The sequence below is a fragment of the Apteryx mantelli genome, chromosome 29 (assembly GCF_036417845.1).
Source record: "Apteryx mantelli isolate bAptMan1 chromosome 29, bAptMan1.hap1, whole genome shotgun sequence".
Classification (NCBI taxonomy): Eukaryota; Metazoa; Chordata; class Aves; order Apterygiformes; family Apterygidae; genus Apteryx; species Apteryx mantelli.
This window is the reverse complement of record NC_090006.1, coordinates 6,953,815-6,959,486: the sequence shown is the minus strand read 5'-3', so window position 1 is coordinate 6,959,486 and position 5,672 is coordinate 6,953,815.

The following is a 5,672-nucleotide window of genomic DNA, read 5'->3' as shown; positions in this document are numbered from 1 at the left end:
ATTTTGCAGGTGTCCACGGCTGGAGAGGGCAGCTCAGGGTTCAGTACGCCACGAGGCGCTGCTGCCCATCCGCCTCATGCAGAGCCAGTTCTGGAGTGCGGCAGGTTGGATCCGGGGGAAGTTTGTCGCAGAGCGAGAAGCGTGCGGACGGACGTTCCTCCTGGTGTGCAGGTCTCCAGCTCCCTTCCTGGCACGTTTGGGCTGGAGCCCTCACTTTTCTCAGGCTCTTCATCAAAGCGGTCAAGTGCCCGTGTGTGTTAAGTCGCAGCGGGGTTGCTCTTAGGCGCCGTGAGTCGGGCTGAGGCCCCATCACATTAGCCCCGTAGCATGATTTACAGCTCTCCAGTGACTTGCACCACGTCCCCAGGTTACTCTGGCAACGGGCAAGGAGTTTTCACCCACACCAAGGTCTCTGCACACCTGTGCTGCTGAGCCACATTTTTCTTTTGTTGGGTAAGAAATGACTTGCAGCGCATTTCACGCAAGCAGCTCAGCTGCTGACTATTTTATTGAACTCCAGTGCTCGCTGTATGTTATTCAGACGTACTTTATATACGCTACAGACCCTCTCGGCAGCCTGCACCTGGTCCAGGGTAATGCTGAGCCTTGTGGAGAAGAATGTGCTGTAATGCAGCGAGTTATTACAGGATAAATATTTATAAGCCCCTGTAAATATTTGCCATCAGTTCTCTGCTGGGATTAGGGGCAGACGGTCAGAATTTTCAGCAGGGCTGAAGGCATTAGCTGTTGTAGTTCTTTATATGTTATCTCAGCTAGTAAACCCTTTGCTGATTGTGTTCAGTTATAGAATTTAATGGTGCTAATTTCACACTAGCAGGAGACACCGGCTGGAAGTGCTGAGTGCTGTGATCCCGACCCAGCTGCGGGTTAGCCCTTGGGTAAGTGTCGTCTCCAACCCAGGCCGTGGTCGGCACCGGGTTGGGATGGCAGCGGGGGCTGCTACAGCTGCAAGACCTCCACACGCAGATCCCCCCCGTTGCAAGGGGCGAGGGGACATTCCTGGCTGTATCAGTGTTATTGAAACCTCAGAGCTATCTGCTGAGCAAAAACAGAAAACAAACACAGCAGAACTAACATCCTCCTCGGCAGCGTGACCCCAGCCGGGGCTATCAGCTCTCTGCTGGCAGAGGGGGCGTCTAATCTAAAGCAAATATTCCCTGGCGGTTTCCGGGAGCTGTCCTGCGGCGGGGTGGCGTAGCTGGCTCCCCGTGCTGGGACGTGGCAGGAGGTGGCCAGCTGCCACCAGCGCTTTCCTGCCCCTCCTCGCCCGGGGGACGAGCGCAAGACGGATGCTTCCCGCCGGTGCAGCTGCACGAGCCCTGGCGCAGACCAGCGTCGGTGTCTTTTGCGTCATCGCTGCTTGGAGCAGGGATATGGGATGCCTGAGGCTGGCTGCTATCAGCTCTCCCATCGCTGCTGCTTCTGTCAGGGCTGAGATGGGGCTAGTGCCGCGGTGGGAAACTGGGGAAGAAATGCCAGGGCAGGCAAGGCCGTGACTCCTCCATGCCCTCCAACTCAGCAGTAAAATAATGGGCCCTGGGCAGGGCGCTCGCTGGATTGTCGCGCAGGACCCGGCCGGGGGCTCCGCTTTGCTGCTCATGCACGAAAGCCAGTCATTTGGCAAAAATCAGCTCAGTTAGCAGCCATTGTTTGTAAAGAGCCCGAGGCTGAATGGGCTCCGGGGCTAATATATTCTATTATCCCAGGCCCGCGGGTGCCCCCGGAGCGGCGCGAGGGTGTGCGCATTCCTTCGCCCCACGGCCGGCCCCACGGGCAGCGGGGGCAATGGGCAGGCGTGGGCCCGCTCCCGCGCCGGCAGGGTGGGCGCTGAGGGGCGCGCTGCTGGGGACCGGCGAGGAGCGGCGGCTCCCCTGCGATCCCGGGGCAGTGCGCTGCGCCGGGCACAGCCCGATGACTGGCCAAGTGCGTGGGCTTTACGGGTCTTCCTGCATCGCTTCCTGCTGTACTCTAGTTTCTGGCTCGGTGATGCCTCTCCGACCCCCTGCGTGAGGGCACAGTGGTGCCAGCAGCCTGTCAGCCCTGGCCGGTCCCTCCAAAGCCGCGTGCCTGGAGCAGTCTGGCACGAAGGACAGCAGTACTCCCGGCTGGGCATGGCTGGCAGAGGAAGCTGCGGTGGATGGCAGCGTGCTTGGGCCCTGCAGACTGCAGGGATTGATGACGGAGCCAGAAACAAGCACGGTTAATAGGGCTGGGCTTTTCAAAGGGTAGAAGATGACTTGGATAGCCAAAACTGTGCATGTTGCAAAGCATCTCATTATTCAATAAGAATATGTTAGCCCCTGTGGGAAAGCCAGCAATAAATGGCTATAAAGCAAAGTTAAATGATGACATTAGAGACTATGTACGGGCTTAAGAAACAGCAGGCTACATAATTATGAACTGGAATGGCTGCACAGGCTTCACTCAGGAAAGTCAACACCCAGCTTGGAAGGGGTTTGTCGGAAAAGCAGCCTGTCTTGGGCTTGTTACTCAAGGGGCTTTACACAGTGTATTAAGCAATTTAGTGGTCTAGACCAGAGCTGTGGTTTTTCTTTTTTTTTTTTTTGGTTTGTTTGTCTTTTAAAGAAAAAATGGTTTGCTGGACAATTCTGCTTCAGTTTGCGATTCACTCTTGGATTCCTGTACAGGTGCTGCTGCTGTGAACATGGATATCAAACACAGTAGAGGGAAGGCAGCAAAGACTCTCCCTGGGCTGAGGACAAGAACTGTCCATGCTTTGAGCGTGGATGGGTTTAGCAACCAAAATGCACCTTGTAGTCTTGTAGCTTTCCCCCTTGGATCAGGAAAGCTGAACTCTGGTGGGCAGCACTTGGACCTCAGCAACTGCTCTACCGTGTGTCAGGGTTGCATCCAGCCCAGTCAGCAGTGCGGGATGCTCCAGGCATGTCGGACCACCCGTTGTCCCTGAAATGACCATGAGAGGACGTTTTCCTTTCCGTTCACCTTTCCTGCGGTGTTTGCTCAGCTGTGGATAACCGGAATCATGACTGTAGTTTTATTGCACTGTTATGGCTGTCACTTCTGGAGAGCTCTCCAGCTCTTGAACAAGAGCTTTCCTAAGTCTCCATCTTGCCTGCCTAGCTATGATGTTTCTATTACACTGTTCAGCCTAGAATAAAAAGATTGTAGCACAGCCAAGTAAAACAAGTCAGATGGCTAAGCTCCTTGCTGCTCTGAAAATGGAGAGGCCCTGAGACTTTCTTATGGTCTTGCAACCAAGAATGGGGAGTTACTTGCATACATTGGTCTCCAAGTGCCCCAAAAGAGAAGGGAGTCTGCCTTTTGGACCAGAGACTCATACGTGAGAACACAGCACTCGTGTGCAAGTAAAGGTTCTTGAAAGAAACTCAGCCAAGGAGTCCTGAAGCAGATCAGTGTTTTGTTCTGCGTACCATGCTGTGTCACGCTACTTAGACATTGCAATATTCTACAATCTCAAACCAAAATGTTTCAATGCTTCTAAATCGGCAAAAGCAGATTCTGGGATGTCATAATTTCCTATGGGATGAGAGTCCATTTTGCAGCTGTTTCTTGGTGCAAACAGTGATCAGAACTTTGCTACCATTTACTGAGCCCCAGAAGCAGGAGAGGGCCTGCTCTGTCCAATTGCCTCTTTCATTCAGCTACTGGCACCTTATGGCGACGAATTCTCTTGTTTACTGCTGAATTCTCCACTTCATTAGTAGTGCTAACTGGCTTCTCTCTTCTGTTAGGCCTCAGGTGAAAGTGGCTCTTTCACGCTTCCAGGCTGCAGAGCCTCTTCCATTTACCTCTCAATGAGGTGTAGTTCCTGTATTAAATAGCACAAGCTGTTTAAGCAAAAGGCAGCAGCAGTAACAGGAGCTTTGTATGATTCCAGAGGAGGGAGCTTAGGAGAACTCACTGGGACGTGGATGCCTGGGCACACGGGGCAGAGTTACTTGATGGATAAATCTTGTTCTCATGGAGAGTGAGATAGTTCCTTCTACTTGGCTTAAACCGAGAGGCACCCTGCTCTGCCCAAGGTATGTCTGCTCTGGCACCCAGGGAGGTTCGCTGCCACCTCCCTGAATGCATTTAGCTCTTAGCTTTGATGAGCATTGAGTGCTTTGCATCCTGGCATCCTGCTGGGGCGAACAAGGCTGATTTCTCCCCTCTCCTCTCTCTCCAACACAGCCATGCTGTGACAAGCTTCTCCTGGCATCCCATTCCACGTCAGGGCTGGATGATTCCTCTCCAGCCTGGATTTTTAAGCAACAGTCACATTTGAGACTGAAACAGAAGTGGGGGCCAGTCTGAGGTAAGGAAACATGCTGGTATCACCTTGTGCTGGATTTTCCCGTGACCTGTGGCTCCCTGGAGGAAGCCCAGTCTGGCCGGGGATCATGCTGACGCTGGTCGTGGGCTCTGCAGGGCGAGGCACTGACTGCAACTGCAAGCCATCAGACTTGCTGTAGCCCAGCTCTTGGCCTGCAAAACTGTCTGGAGCCGTCACTTCCCAGAGCTCCAGAAAGCGCTGGCCTGTGGCAGGCAGCGCTGCTGCTCTGCTTTACCCTGTGCTGTTTTCCAGTGAGGGGCTGGCGGCACTGATGGGGGAACAGTGGACGCTGCTGTTGCACAGCCTCAGCTCCCCTGGCAGGACTGAAGATTGAAGCCAGGTTTTTTAGAGTGTAATACCTCTTTAAGAAACAGACCTACTCCTTCTCTCTCTCTCTCTCTCTCTCTCTCTCTCTCTCTTTTTTTTTTTTTCAAATACCATAGTTTTCGTTGGAATTTGTCCATAGGGAAATGAGGTCTGCAGGGTCCAGTCCAGGTTCTCAGAAACATTTTGCAACCTTGAAAAAACCGTTCAGGGTGCCTGGGCCTCCCAGAGCCGCTCAGACTCTGATCCCCAGGGCGCACGGGAGGCAGAGAGGCTTTCGGTGCCCCCAGAGGAAGCAGGCACGTAGCAGGGTTATCCACTGTGCTCATGTGGCCAAACCCAGGGGACCTTGATGGTGCTTTTGAAACTCCCACTGGCTGCCCAGGGCACCTATCCGCCGCCGCCGGTGTGACCCGGCCGGCGCGGTGCCCCGCGGGGCACATTCCCACGTCCCCTTCGGGGCAGTCGATGCCGCAGGGACGTGGGAAAAGGCCGGTTGCGGCGTCACCCCGCGCTGCTCCCGCATTGAGGCAGCCCCGGCCGCGCGGCTCCGTCGGGGCGGGGGGGAACCCCGCGAGTCCCCGCTCGCGGCCGCCCGGGGCTGGGGCCGCCCGGGGCGCGGCGCCGTCGGGCCGGGGCCGGGGGCGGCGGGACCGTGCCGGGGGCGGCCGTGCCGTGCCAGGCCGTGCCGGGGGCGCGCCCCTTCGGGCCGGGGCCGGGGGCGGCCGTGCCGTGCCGGGACGCGCCCCTTCGGGCCGGGGCCGGGGCCGGGGCCGGGCCGGACCGCGCCCCTTCGGGCCGGGGGCGGCCGGGCCGGGCCGGGATTGGCTCCCGGCGCCGGTGATTGACACCGGCGGGCGAGCGCGGCGAGCGGCGCCGCCCTGATTGGCTGCCGGGAGCTCACAAACCCGCGGCGCGGCGCGGCGGGGCCAGACTGGGACCGGGGCCGGAGCTGGAGCCGCAGCCGCAGCGGGCGCGGACGGCGGCTCCGGGGCGGCGGCACCTGGGG